General features: G+C 42.1%; 1 long non-coding RNA gene across 5 annotated transcripts in view; it reads left to right on the top strand.

Annotated features, from left to right (window-relative positions):
* Window positions 1-15926, top strand: part of LOC143437376 (uncharacterized) — a 24653-nt gene extending 8727 nt beyond the window's left edge. For 3 of the 5 annotated variants that reach the window (XR_013106866.1, XR_013106867.1, XR_013106865.1), the window contains 2 exons: window positions 291-389; window positions 2214-15926. This is a non-coding gene — a long non-coding RNA (uncharacterized LOC143437376). The remainder of the gene's footprint in view (window positions 1-290; window positions 390-2213) is intronic. The other 2 variants (XR_013106869.1, XR_013106868.1) reach the window with 2 other exon arrangements.

Here is a 15926-nt window from a genome sequence, read left to right as displayed (position 1 = left end):
GTCTTGTGGGTTGGTGAAGATATCTGGAAATTTTAATTTATATATAGTTTTAGCTATGAACTTCCTGTCTGAAGACTTATCTACTGTGATGGTTTGAATAGGAATGGTCCCCATAGGTTCATGTTTGAATGCTTTTCCCATAGGGAGCTGCACTATTAGGAGGTGTGGCCTTGTTGGAGTATGTGTGGCCATGTTGGAGGAAGTGTGTCATTGTGAAGATGGGCTTTGAGGTTTTAATAGATGTTCAAGCTGTGTCCAGTGTGGACACAGTCTCCTGCTGCTGCTTACAGATCAAGATGTAGAACTCTCAGCTCCTTCTCCAGCACTATGTCTGCCTGGATGCTGCCATGCTTCCCACCATGATGATAATGGACTGAGACTCTGAAACTGTAAGTCAGCCCAATGAAATGTTTTCCTTATAAAAGTTTCCTTGGTCATGGTGTCTCTTCACAGTAATAAAACTCTAAGATACCTACTCACCCACTTTCTATTGCACAGGGAGCCTGTTCCATCAGTTTCTGTCCCCACCCCCAAATCATTTATTTATTTAATTTTATTTTCCGTTTTTTGATTCCAAATAACCTCTTTTTGAGTTTTAATTCACCCAATCTAGATTCTTGCCTTTCTGATCATTTTAGCACTTGTCTTTGTTTATTGGGTATTACTCCCCAATTTTTTCTTAATTTTGAGTCTTCTTATGGTCACATTTGTGTATGTTTATCCCCACAGCAAATTGTTCACAATATGTATGTCAGTATTACATTTTTTTTTAACCTTGGCAACTGGTTGATACACGATTAGCATTTAAGATCTCTGTTCATACATCACTGCTCCATTGCCTGGTTTAGATGATTTCACTTTGTTTCTCTGGGGCCATGACTCTTAATGTATGTGCATATTAGCACTCTTCAGTCCTTAGTGTAGTTCCTTGTTATGTAGACAAAAGCTGGAGCTACATTTTCATTACTGTGGTATTGTATTGTCTCTGTGATGATCGAATCATTCAGGAGAGGTTTGTTAAGTTAAAATTAAGTACTAATCAACCAAAATAGTTGCATTGCTTAATGAGGGCAGATCATACTGTTTATTTATTTATTTATTTATTTATTTATTTGTGACAGAGTTTCTCTGTGTAGCCCTGGCTGTACTGGAACTCACTCTGTAGACCAGGCTGGCCTCGAACTCAGAAATCAACCGGCCTCTGTCTCCCAAGTGCTGGGATTAAAGGCGTGCGCCACCACTGCCTGGCTAGATCATACTGTTTATAATTACAAGTTTTGCTGGTAAATGTTACTTTAGAGTGGATCCTAGTACAGTTTTTAGAGTTAGTCTCTAGAATATGCAAAATTTTCTTCAATGTATCTTGGCAAATTTAATTTCTTAGACTTTGGTTACATACACTCTGAGAAGCTAAGAATCTTAAAACAAAACAAAACAAAATCACTGCTTTTTAAATCACTAGTTAAGAAAGTCCTTAATTCTCTATAGCACCTTACTCACATGGGAGGAAGTGAAGGAGGAAAAGATTGCAGTAATTACTACTTTAATTTTTAGTATTTGCTCTTATTATTTGGTGTCTTTGTTTTCCTCTGGTGTTTGGTTTTTGACTTAGTGGTCCTTTCTGATTTTTTTATTAGTATAGAGGGGCTGACTGCACAAAGACCCTTGGCTTTTGGGGTTTTGAACCCTCTGGGTCTTTTGTCTGGGCTATAGCCTGCAGCACGTGTATTGATCACCAGGGTACAGCCCAGTGCAGCATCCCTCCAAGATAGAGCCAAGTACAGCAGGGGGAACCACTGTCTCTATCACCTTGTTGGGACAGACTCAAGGTGAGACTTGAACATGACCTCCAGCAGTCACTGGAGTCCAGGGATCCAGTGATGGCATGGGGAGAGTGATAGTGGGTGAGTGAGAAAGTGGGATAGAAGAAGAGGGGCCTGGCCCTGGGCCTGTTTAACTGAGAGCTGGCCAATCCAACCCAAGGGCCACATTTGCCTTAAGCACCTGCAGTCCTGCAGGACTGTAAGACTGGTTCCGTTGATGTGTTTCTCTCCCAGGTAGTCTGTTGGCAAGCTGGCATGTAGGCAGGGTGTGTGTTTCCTCTTATCAGGTCAGTGTGGCATAGGTTAAGGACTTAGGTTTTGAAGCTAAAGTGATCCAGTTCAGTCTTGGCTTCATGTATTTGAATGATCTCTTTAACCTCTGAACCCCAGTTACTCCATCTGCAAAGTGGCAAGACTAATACTTCCTCGAGCATTCTATGAAGTTTAAAAACTAGCACGGTCCTCGGACACATAGTACCTCCGAATGGCAGTTGCTGTTGTCAGGGCCAACCGAGAACTGTAGGTGTCCTGTGTCCTGAGATCACAGAGGACCAGCTGGACCTTGGCCCAAACCCCTCCACTCTCAGGCCTCCTTTCCCATCCTGTGGATCAGATCTGAGCTGGCAGACACTTGCAGGAGGACCTGCTGTCCAGGACGCATCCATGCCCGAATGGTAAGTCACTGGCTGCATCCCTGCCTACACTGTGATTATAGGGTACTGAGAGAGCTGCACCCCCTGATAAAAGTGAGGCACCAAAAGGAACCAGAGCTTTTCTTCTCTGAGCCTGTCTATTGTGTCTCTCTCAGCTCCCCCACTCCCCTCCTCCTCTATCTCAAGAAAGAAAGAAAGAAAGAAAGAAAGAAAGAAAGAAAGAAAGAAAGGGAAGAGATGAAGGGCTGTCAGCACCAGATCACAACACGGGCTCCACCCATTGGAGCCCTCCCTCAGTGCAGTTTGTGAACACTCTCCCTGTCTGATGCTTCCCTCAGAAGAGAACCACCAAAGTGACCACCCCATTGTCCACTACTGTGGTCGGAGTCTCCTTCCCTAAGCATCTCTCGGGTCATGTCATACTGCCACCCTGGAACCTTCAGAGGGTCCCTGTTGCTTGTTTTGAGGCTCCTCAGTGTAGCACAAGGCTCTTCAGAATTTCACCTTGGCCTGCCTTTGCCTCGTAGACATATGTTTCCAAGTAGCAGCCAAGTCTCTGTTTCCTGCATGGGTCTGGAAATTACCTGCCTTTGTGCCTTAGGTCACATGGCCCATTAGCTTGGAAAGCCTTTATCCTGGTGGGATTAGAGCCATTCTGCAGGGATTAGTTGAAGTGCCAACTCTTCCAAAAACTGCATCTTGCCCAGAAACTTGATCCTGCCTCACCCGGCACACAACAGATTCAGAATTAATGTTGAATTTGCTCACAGACCCTCCTCTGTCACTGTGAGGGCCTGCAGAACTTAAAAAACAGCAGTATGAGCTGTCTGCCTTGCATGTGGGGAGCCTACCTGAGGCATGGTGGAACAGCTGCTTGGCCCTAACCACTGAAGTAGACATCACTTGGGGGTTGGTTCTTCTTGGTTCAGAGTAGGGAATGGGGGATCAAAGTGGCTGGAGGCATGTAACTGGTATCAGGGGGTTCAGAGGGCTTGTCTTCTCTGAACCTTTTGAGGAACACATCAATCCTCACCTCAGCTCTCCCACTGTAGCTCAGTGGAGGCCTTCAGGCTTGGCATCCTGTTTGGCCTCCTCCCTGGCACTTTCTGCTGGTCCAGGTTAGCCATATAGGGCCTCATTGCAGCCTAAATGAAGAAAGCAAGTGAAGTGCAGAGTTAGGACAAGGGACACCTATCCTACATCCCAGTGGAAAAGCCAGGGCATCTGGGGTCTCTGCTGAGCAGGGAATAACCTTTAGCCTAGGTATCCCCTCTAAGAAAATCAAGATGGTAGCTAAGGGAAACCACCTCCAGGCCTGCCTGCCTTCACTCACTGATGCAGAAAAATGTGCAGACCCCCTGCTGCTGCCCCCCCACATACATGTAGAGTTCTGTTCTTGGCTGTGGAAATGTGGCAGGGAACCGGACAGACACACCTTTGCCCTTCTGAAGGTGGTTTCTAGTCGGTTGACATCATAAACAGTTTCTGTAGTAAAAAGAAATGTTCCCTTGTGTTTGGGGAATAAGTAGGTTGGAGGAAGCAGAAGGTGGTGAGAGTGTGGTGGGGACATCCCAGAGAAGGAGACATCTGAATGACAGTTAAGAGGGAGGCGAATTGGCGGTGTGGAGATCTGAGGAAAGAATACTCAGGTAGACTGAACACGGAGGCTGAATTCAGGCTCTGAGGTAAGAGAACAGAGTGAGGAGGGTGAAAATGGAGGGAGGGAGAGATGGATGGATTTTTGTAAGAACTTCATCTTTTACTCTGGGGGCCATGGGAAGCTGTAGGATTTTTTTTGTTTTGTTTTTTGTTTTTTGTTTTTTGTTTTTTGTTTTTTGTTTTTTGTTTTTTGTTTTTCGAGACAGGGTTTCTCTGTGTAGCCCTGGCTGTCCTGGAACTCACTCTGTAGACCAGGCTGGCCTCAAACTCAGAAATCCACCTGCCTCTGCCTCCCAGGTGCTGGGATAAAAGGCGCGTGCCATCAATTATTGATCATTATTGGCTATCAATCAGTATTGATAATTATTGATTACTATTTATTCATTATAGATCGGCATTGATTATTGATCATTATTCCATCACCAAAATTCCAGCTGCGTCTGCCTCCCAAGTGCTGGGATTAAAGGTGTGTGCCACCACCGCCCGGCAATCTGTAGGGTATTGCCCAGAGCACGGACTTGGCCTGCCTCATGGGACAGGATGACTGCAGTTGTCTTTTTGGGGTTCATGGTCTCTCTGAGGATGCCCCAGCAGACTGAGAAAGCTCCCTGCCCTGTTTTCCCTGTGCCTTGTTCAGCCTCCATCACTAAGCCCCAAACTCTAACTACTGAGAGTTTTACTGGGTGTGGGGTGGGGGTGGAGGGCTCTGGATGGAGCTGGGTTTGTTACAGTCTTTTGCTGAAGTCTGCTTAGATGGCCAATTGAGAGCTTCATAGGAGTAAGTAATCAGTGAATTTACCAGCTGGTGTTAATGGGTTGTTTGCAATTGGCCATGGTGGCGTCGCTAAGCATTGTGGCTCAGGGCTTTTCCCATGGGCTGGTTGGGAAGCACTTAGTATCTATTGCTCTGTAGACCAGGTTGGCCTCGAACTTAGAAATCCGCCTGCCTCTGCCTCCCAAGTGCTGGGATTAAAGGCATGTGCCATCAATTTTTGATCATTATTGGTTTTCAATCAGTATTGATTACCATTTATTGATTATTGATTATTGATCAGCATTGATTATTGATCATTATTCCATCACTGTCATCCACCTGCCTCTGCCTCCCAAGTGCTGGGATTAAAGGTGTGGGCCACCACTGCCCGGCCAGTTTTATTATTTCTACTCTGCTGGGCCATGGTTTTGGAAGACAGGGCCAGTCTTTGCTTTCCTTTGGCAAAGTGTCTGTACTCATAGTCTGTGAAATGTGCAAGGAAAAGGGAGCTCTAGACGGAGGTGATGAAGGTGGTATTTGGGGCAAGCAGTGTCTGTTATGTTTCCCAGGACAGATGGGCCACATATGTCCCCTGAGGTTGCAGTGGATGTGGAAATTCCATGATTGTGATTCCTAGCTTGGTGATCCTGACGGAGGAGGATTGCTTCCTCTCACCCCATCTTCTCTCCTTTCCTTTGTTCATCTCTGTGTGTGCAGGATGTGTGTGAAGTGCGGCTCCATGCAGGCCAGCCTTGCACACAGAAGCATAGCCTCGGATACCGCTGTTCTCAGAAAAAGCTGCTGGGTCTGTTGTAGAAGTCAGGAGCAGTAGATTCCACCCGCTCTACAAACTCATTTCTCACTCAGAACTTGGCGTGCGTTCCCCGCTGATCTCGCAGGGGTCTGGTGTGAGGATCAGATACGATCAGAAGTATGAAAGTCCCTTAAAGATCATCTGTCCTTCATGATCACACTCAGCTTCATTACATGGATAAGAAAATATGTGTGCTCACTCACTCACTTGCTCACTCACTCAGTCATTCACTAACTCAGTCACTCACTCGCTCACTCAGTCACTCAGTCATTCACTCACTCACTCAGTTATTCACTAACTCAGTCACTCACTCATTCACTCATTCACTCACTCACTCGCTCACTCACTCACTCACTCACTCAGTCATTCACTCACCGCATGTCCTGTGCTCAGAGAACTACCCGTCTCCTGCCTAGGTAGTCTGGACAGCAGCTAAGGCCTTGCTTCTTCTGTCTGGCCCTCAGTCTCAGTGTGCTTGCTTCAAGCCCATCTCTTCAGGAGATGGGTGGGGTGTGGGTGCCTTTGTCAAGGCCTTTATCCTTTACAGGCCTGGGGAGGAGGAGGAGGAGGAAGATGGCTGCTCAGTGCCTGTCCCTGCTGGGTCCAACCAACCATGGATGTGGCTGGCATTTCCTCTGGCAACCTTAGGGAAGGGGCGGAGCAGGTGTGCACTGGAGTCTGGTCTTGCTGGGATATTAGAAGACCTCTTAAGACTGGAGCTTGAGGAATGAGTAATGCACAGCCACCTGGACACATGGAGTCTCACAGAGTCCAGGATGGACATTTGAGCTATTTTATAGTTTCTGGAGATGACTGAATCTGGAGGTGGCTGTAGATGCATGGCCTGCAGAGGAGGCCAAGACCGTAGGGAGGCATCCATTGAGGTAAAGGCACACCAGGCAGCCAGTGGGCAGTACTGTGGGTGTCATAGACATGGATGATGACTCTGCTCTGGGGCAATGATGCTCAGCACATGGCAGGGTGAGGAGAACTCGGGCAGAGGCAGTAACAGGGAGGGAGATGGAGGCAGAGAGTGAGTGTGTGCCTGTGCCTTCAGAGTGGCGTGTGCATACAGAACGTGCATTCTGGGCACGTGCAGAGGAGGTGTAGCCTACTGGGTCATGGTTGGGCAGATGTCCAATTTGATTGGGCCACAACTGGTATAAATTTCTGTTGACTCAATCTAAAACTTTGGAAAGATTTTCTAGAACGGCTGGAGGTTTCAGGCACTGCTTGACATGAGGAAAACTCTTTGGAGGTCTTGGGAGGACTGAGTGCTTTCAGGATGAACTTCCAGCTGGAGGCACCTTCACTGACTTGAGCCAGCCTGAAGAGGGAGGAGAGAGAGAACCAAATTCTCAGACATGCAACAGGGAGGCCCACGCTGATGGGCACTGTTAGCCCTCCAGTGGAGATGAAACACACATGGCTCGAGGCCAGCCTGGTCTACAGCGTGAGTTCCAGGACAGCCAGGGCTACACAGAGAAACCCTGTCTCGAAAAAACAAGAAAAAACCCAAAACCCTGATGTTTTGGGAGGCAGAGGCAGGGGGATGACAGTGATGGAACAACTATTAATAATCAATACCAATCAGTAATCAATAAATATTAATCAATAATTATCAATAGTAATTGATAACCAACAATGATCAATAATTGATGGCACATGCCTTTTATCCCAGCACTTGGAAGGCAGAGGCAGAGGGATGACAGTGATGAAATAACAATCAATAATCAATGCTGATCAATAATAAATGGTTGTCAATACTAATTGATAAGCAATAATGATCAATAATTGATGGCACACGGGAGGCACTCGGGAGGCAGAGGCAGGCGGATTTCTGAGTTCCAGGCCAGCCTGGTCTACAGAGTGAGTTCCAGGACAGCCAGGGCTACACAGAGAAACTCTGTCTCGAAAAATCAAAACAAGAAAAATTATATAAAGACTCTGTGCGTAGATCTTCAGTGCCTTCTGAGCAGTGACTGTCACTCAGCAGCCTGGGCTCCTGGCCATGCTCACGTCGCCACCTGCTGGCCACAGGTGGTATAACGGCCTGTGATGCCTTCAGAATGATTTTAGCTTGGTGTGGGGCAGGGGGGATTCTTTGTAGGCCATGGTCTGTGTCGTGCACACAGCATGGATCTGGAATATGTTTACAATAAACCAAATACATTTATCTTTTCTGCAAGCACGGCGGCAGTTTGTTGGTGCACCTGCCTTTTCTAGTGTGAGGTTAGAAGTTAGAGATCTTACAACCTGCTCCTAATTAGAACCCTTCCTTGGAAGAGAAGAGAATTTTATTACCCCACTACCTGACGTTCTAATTACTTAGTATTTTCAGAATTTCTATGACAAACATCCAACTAGAGCAAGTCGAGTTTCAGTGACACATTTCTTTCTTTTTTTTTTTTTTTTTTTTTTTGGTTTTTCAAGACAGGGTTTCTCTGTGCAGCCCTGGCTGTCCTGGAACTCACTCAGTAAACCAGGCTGGTCTGGAACTCAGAAATCTGCCTGCCTCTGCCTCCTGCGTGCTGGGATTAAAGGTGTGCACCACCACTGCCTGCCCAAAATTGTATTTATTTGCAGATGATACAAGTGGACCAAAACTTCCCAAATGTAATTCCTAGAGCTGATAAGCCCTTTCAGCAACGTTGTTGGATAGATGATCAACTAAAAATACAAAGAAAATGCAGTGGCATTACAAATGAGTTTGTAAATGCAAACAAAATAGACAGAGATCATAAAGTTTGAATTGATTGTTGATGCTTGTCACATTTTTTCCTCATAATAAATGACCTTGAGTAACTCAGTGTATGTGTGTTGGGTAAGATCTTACCAAATTCTATGTAATCACAGATTACTTTTGGTATTCTTGAGGGTCCTCAAAGATGACTGTAATACACAAAGGCTTTAATAGATTGATTTCATGCTGAAGAGTTTACTCTTATATAAAGATACCAGAACATACACAACTTTAACATATTGACTACATTTATGGGGTTTCTTGCATTATGACTTTAAATCATGGTTTCTAGGACGACTGCCACATGCAAAGGCTTTACCACATTGATTATTCATAGCGTTTCTCTCCAGGATGTGTTCTTCTATGTTCATAGATGACTGTGTTGTGAAAAGGTTTTATCTCACTGATTATATTTGTAAGATATGTCTTCAATATGTGTTCTGCTATATATTCAAATATGTCTATAATATACAAATGTTGGGAAGAAGCAAAAGAAACTTGCCCTAAGGGCTGCCTTTTTGTTACCAACCTCCATTTAATCATAAATTCAAACGAAGTTTTAGGTCATAGGGGACCTGTGTGTCCTGGCCTGTGGACATTTGACTAGACCCTAGGGAAGGGGGCAAAAGAATGAAAGAGACAAGAGACACAAGGTAGAAGCACGAGTCTGAATGTCTGATCTAGTGCTTAAATTTTATTGTTCAGGCTGCTGTTATAAAGGCAAGCAGGCAGGAGGGTCATCTGACAGTCAGGGTCCAGGGTCATCCCATAATTGCAGAGTCCTCTAAGCCCACAAGAATTCCTAGCGCAAATTACTTATCTAAATATTTTCTCGCAAGCAAGAAGGCAATTAAAACATTTTTCAGCTCAAGTTGCTTATCTGATTAATATTTTCTCCCTGGCAGAAGGGCAATAAATAAAGTATTCCTTAACTCAGGCTGTTTACTTAATTGACACTTGCTCTCAGGCAGAAGGGGGTCTTGGCTCCCAGCACCTGTGTACTAAACAATATCTGACCAGCTTTCATCACTCATGTTTTGTTACCTAAAATATAACATCTTTTCCTAAATATAATTTCTGTTATTCATGTTTTATTCCTCAAAATATAGTGCATGTTTCTAACCACAAAAGAACAAATGGCTGTGACAGTGTTGACCATACAACCTACATTCTGTATCATTTGACATCGAGTAAAACAAAAAAAAAATGTGATTGCTAGAAAAATGTAACTGTAACTTGGCACAGGACTCTGTGGTTTTGACTTTTGGAAGCTATATAACTTTCTGGTTCAGAGTAGGGCTGAGGCTGGGATATTGCATCTAAGCTTCTGAGTGTAATTTTGTGGCCCTGATTTATCAGCAGTGATTTGATTACAATGAATTCTTATCATTTGCCTTGTCCAGTGTGTGAGTTGTGTTAGATCTCAGTGGACTCCATGATGTAAAGGCTTTAGCACAGTATGTAACCACTGTCCAGTATGAATAGTTTCATAATGATGAAGACTTTAGAGGTGTGCAAAGGATTCATTATAATAAACATATTCATAAGATTTTTCTCTAGAACACATTCTTTCATGATAATGAAGACTAGAGAATTGTGCAAAGGCTTGACTGTATTAAATACACTCACAGGGTGTCTGTCTTAGTGCTTCAATTGCTATGAAGAGAAATCATGAACAAGGTAACTCCTATAAAAGCAACAGTTTAATTGGGACTGGCTTACAGTTTCAGAGATTTAGTCCTTTTTCATCATAGCAGGAAGCATGACAGGCATGCAAAAAACCATGACGCTGGTGAAGAAGCTGAGAGTTCTGCATCTTGATCCAAAGGCAGCCAGGAAGAGACTGTCTGCCAGGTGTTCTGAGCCCCTCCGCGTCCCCTTCATCCGCGAAAAAGACACGTGAGGCAGTGTTCAGGTGCTTACTACAGCGAGGTTTTACTTCTTGTATAAGCAGAAGCGGAAAGACCGGAAAAGGCACTGCTTATATACAACCTAGAGTGACGTGTTCACTTCTGATTGGCTGTTCACTCATTACCCATAATACGCCCCGGGATGGGCAGTGACTTTGGTGCGCTTTTTGCCTTTTGCACCTGCGCAGTCAGTTGTTTACTAGTGGGAGGACAGGATGCCCGCGCCATCTTGTAATGGCGAATGTTGACACGCTCACTGCGGCTCCCAACAGCCAGGGAGCTAATAGGAGGGTCCAATCTGCACCATGTGGAAATTCCAAGCCCACCCACACAGTGGTGCACTTCCTGCAACAAGACCACATCTCATAACTTCCTTCCACTCCCTGATCCAAGCATATTTATAATACCACATTCCAAGCCTGGACCCCATATGACTGTGAAACACATGAGTGTATGGAGACCATATTTAAAAAGAGCATAATACAAAATATGTGAGGTTCAAATTAAAAATTCCCCTCATCTGTAGAAGTCTCATAAATATTAAAAGTCTAAAGTTCAAAGTCTCTTCTGAGATCATTTCAATCATGTAACTATAATCCCCTATACTTTGAAAAAATAGCACATAATATCCATCCAAATTCACAGGATATAGAGCACCATTCCTAATCACCATTATGAGGAAATATTGGGCCGAAAGAAAACCAAAAGCCAGCAAGGAAATCTCCAAATTCCGTATCTCCATGTCTGATGTCAAAGTGTTCTTCAGATCTTCAACTCCTTCCTGCTTTGCTCACTGCAGCACAATCTTTCTCTTTGGCTGATTTTCTTTCCTGAAAGCAGTTTTCCTGAGAAGGTATCCCACAGCTCTGGAATCTAAAACTCTTGGGGTCTCCAAAGTAACTTCATAATTACAGCTTCTTGTTCCAGTATCTGGGATCCACAGATGATCTTCTGCGCTCCTCAAAAGAAGCTGGGTCTCTCTCCAGCTCTTCCCTCTATAGGACACTAGGTTCTGTTTGACTCCACTCAACTGCTGCTGCTGTTCTTTCTGCTCATCCCACGGGACTGACATCTTCAACATGCTGGGTTCTTCTGTGACAAACAGTCTTGACTGAGTTCCTCTCATGTTCCCTTCATGGTGCCAAGCCTTAACTACGCTGCAGGAAACATTCATGCCTTAAAACCAGTGCCACCTGGGTGAGTCTTACCCAGGACTGAGTCAAGCTGCACCACAAGGGACAACTTTGGCTACTTCTGGAATACAACTTCTTTCTCCTCTCAGAAAACACCAGAAGGTTTCACCTCAGCGGTGCTGGTTTCTTCATCACTAATTTTCTAACTACTGCCAGCCAGCATTAATTGTCTCAGTCATCCCTTCTATTCTTTCTTCTAAAAGCAGAGCCACATGGACAAAACTGCTGAGTTCCTCTGTTTGCTGGGGCCCAAACATCACCCCTTCTATTGCATCATCACCAGCTTTCTATTTTTCAACAACTTCACTGCCTAAGCTCAGCTGTTCTTGAAGTTACTCTGTAGATAAGATTACTAAGCATGATCAAAACTATCACCATGAGAGTAAACACACACCAAAGGCTATGCTTGGCTTTCTTGAGACTTCCTTTGTTAATGGGATTAACAAAATAATCCCCTTTACCTTCAGATGAGAGCAAAAGACAGCAACATTCTTCAGGAAAACAGCATAAAAATTATATATAAAAGTCAAACCACCTTTAGTACATATGTGTTCTACTAGGAAAGCCCATGAAGTTCCACTTAATGCATGTACAAATCCAAAGTCTAAAAACCCACATTGCTTCCAACAAAAGCATGGTCAGGCCTACCAATAAGAATACTTAAGTCTCGGCACCAACTTCTGTCTCAGATAGAAATTCCATCGCTAAGAAGAGACACTGTGACCAAGGCAACTGTTTTAAAGGCAAATAGTTAATTCAGTCTGTTTTACACTGTCAAGTGTTTAGTTCATGGCCAAAATAGCAGGAAGAATGTCAGCATGCAGGCAGCCATGATGCTGGAGAAGGAGCTGAGAGTTTTGCATTTTCATGAGAAGGCATCCAGGAAGAGACTGTCTTTCAGCTGAGTGGTAGGAGAGTCTGTTTTTTACTGGCCTGAGCTCCAAAGACCACCACACTAGGAGTTCTCTTCCTTCAAAACAGTAATATCTACTCCCACAAGGCCATACTAACATTGTCACTTCTTAGTGACAACCATATTCAAATTACCACAGTTTATTCCTAATATAAATGCTTTCATGTAGTTAAGTGTTTTGACGCTCTGTCTTTACAACTGGCAGAAGTGGGTTCAAGCCTAAATAATAATAATAATCAATGCTAATCAAAAATCAATGGTGATCAATAATCAACACCAATCAATAATCAATAATTGATGCTGATCAATAACGGTAAACAATAATCAATGGTGGTCAATAATCAACACCAATCAATAATCAATAATTGATGCTGATCAATAATCATTGGTGATCAATAATCAAGGCTAATCAATAATCAATAGTAATCAATAAGAAAGCCAGTCACAGAAATGTTTACTAAGATTTTGTCTTCCAACTTGAGTACATTCACAAGATTTCTGTCCAATTTGTCGTCTTTTATGTCTTTGGAGACTACAGTGATAAGCACAGGCTTCTCCATGTCTGTGACATTCATAACATTTCTCTAAAAATTGTGTCACTTGAGGTATTTGGAGAGTACATTGTCATGCAAAAACTTTACCTCATTCATGGCATTCATGCAGTTTCTCTACAGTATGTATTCTTTTATGTATCTGGCGATGCCTGTGACATGCAAGGGCTTAGCACCTTGATGACACTGAGTCACTCTCTTGAATGTGCTCTATTATGTAATCACAGATAAAAGGGAACTGTCAGTTTTTCCACAGTGATTACATTAATGAGGCTTCTCTCCAGTGTGATTTCTTTGTGTATGTGTAAAGAACTATGACATGCAAAGGCTTTACCACATTGTGAATATTCAAGCAGGTTTCTCTCTGGTATGTGATCTCTCCTGTCACTACAGATGACTGTGACTTGCAAATGCTTTACAACACTGATTACATTCATGAGGTTTCTCTCCTGTACCTGTTCTTTTATAATCATGGAGATGCTAATGTTGTGAAAAGTCTTTACCACGTTGATCACATTCATGTGGTTTCTTCCAATACGGGATATTTTATGGTTTCGAGATTATTGGGACATGCAAAGGCTTTAGCACAATGATTACATTCACAGTTCTGTCCAATATGGGTTCTTTTATGTTTTTGGGAAAAATTCTTATGGAAAGAATTTTACCACAATGATCACATTCATACGTTTCTTTCCAATAGGGGTTCTTTTATGGTTTTGGAGACAAAAACTTTGTGAAAAGGCTTTTACTATATTAATTACATTCATAAAGTTTCTCTCCAGTATGTGATCATTTATGTCTTTGGAACCATTTTACTTATAAATGGGTTTTTCCACATTGATTACATTACTAAGGTTTGTCTCTGGTATGGGTCCTTTTATGTCTTTGGAGATGACTTTGTTGTGTAAAGGCTTTACCACATTGACTACATTCATAAGGTTTCTCTCCAGTATGAGTTCTTTTTATGTCTTTGGAGACTACTGTAACTTGAATAGGATTTATCACATTGATTACATTCATGAGGTCTCTCTCCTGTATGTGTTCTCATATGATAATTGAGACTAATGTGATATAAAAAGGCTTTACCACATTGATTACATTCATAAGGTTTCTCTCCGGTATGTGTCCTTTTATGCATTTGGAGATGACTTTGTTGTGTAAAGCCTTTATCACATTGATTACATTCATAAGGTTTCTCTCCGGTATGTGTCCTTTTATGCATTTGGAGATGACTTTGTTGTGTAAAGCCTTTACCACATTGATTACATTCATAAGGTTTCTCTCCAGTATGTGTTCTTTTATGGATATAAAGACAACTGTGAAATGAAAAGGTTTTACCACATTGATTACATTCATAAGGTTTCTCTCCAGTGTGTGTTCTTTTATGACTTTGGAGAAGACTGTGACTTGAAAAGGCTTTACCACATTGATTACATTCATGAGGTTTCTCTACAATATGTGTTCTTTTATGTATTTGGAGATAATTATGACTTGAAAAGGCTTTACTACATTGATTACATTCATGTGGTCTTTCTCCAGTATGTGTTCTTTTATGTCTTTGGAGAAAACTGTGACTTGAAAAGGCTTTACCACATTGATTACATTCATGAGGTTTCTCTCCAGTATGTGTTATTTTATGTCTTTGGAGATGACTTCGTTGTGTAAAGCCTTTACCACATTGATTACATTCATAAAGTTTCTCTCCAGAGTGTGTTCTTTTATGTATTTGGAGATTACTGTGACTTGAAAAGGCTTTACCACATTGATTACATTCATAAGATTTCTCTCCAGTGTGTGTTCTTTTATGTCTTTGAAGATGACTGTAATATGAAAAGGCTTTACCACACTGATTACATTCATAAGATTTCTCTCCAGTATGTGTTCTTTTATGTCTTTGGAGATGACTGTGACTTGAAAAGGCTTTACTACTTTGGTTACATTCATAAAGTTTCTCTCCAGTATAACATTTTTCATGCCTGCAACAATAATGGGAACATGTGAAAGCTTTATCACATTTATTAGCCTGATCAATCATTTTTACCAATATGAATAAATTTTACAGTTGGCCTAATAATAAAGAACACTCAGATCTTAAGGTTTTATCACTTTGATGTTCATGGTTGTACTTGCTCACTGTGGGTTGCTTTACCTCTTTAAAAATACCTGTGACGGTAAGACTATTTATTACATGGCTCACATTTACAGAATACTTTATCTGTATGAGATTTCTATATGATGTTTTTAACATGTCATAAGAAATATGGGATAACTCAGAGTATTAAAACACTGATTGTATTCTTAGTTTTTCCTGTAGTGTACATCATACAACAGCAGAACTGTGAAACAGAATGAACAGAAGAATTTCCAAACTTCTAGTACCCATAGAGAATTTCTTCAATGTGACTTTGGGGATGTTCCCAGTAAAGTCAGAAAACCAATTAATTGCACAAATCTATCATATTCAGAAAGTCTACCAAAGGCAGAATACTAAATATCTTCTCATTGTTCTGAAGTAGATAGAGATACATTGTTTTTTTTAGTATCTCTAGGCTCACATGGTTTCATCCATTCTGATAATTGATACACTCATTAAAAAAGAAGAACAAATAAAAGGTTTCAACATTGAATGCACACACATTGATTTTTGTTCATTGCAGATATGATTAATGTTTCTCCACGACAACATTCTTGACTCTCATAAACTTACCTCACAATAAACTTAAAAATTTTACTACAAGAATATGAGTATCACCAACTTTATCATGAAGTATTTGCTTATTAGAAGGTTATGGATACATGTTTATCATTATTCAATGTGTAACATCTAAATATTATGTGACTATACAAATTGGTTGTTCCACAACATAGCTCTAATGGAGATACATATCAAATAAAGGAATCTCTTAAGGCATT

The sequence above is a fragment of the Arvicanthis niloticus genome, chromosome Y (assembly GCF_011762505.2).
Source record: "Arvicanthis niloticus isolate mArvNil1 chromosome Y, mArvNil1.pat.X, whole genome shotgun sequence".
Classification (NCBI taxonomy): Eukaryota; Metazoa; Chordata; class Mammalia; order Rodentia; family Muridae; genus Arvicanthis; species Arvicanthis niloticus.
The sequence above is the reverse complement of the archived record's forward strand: the minus strand, read 5'-3'. Positions and strand labels throughout refer to the sequence as shown.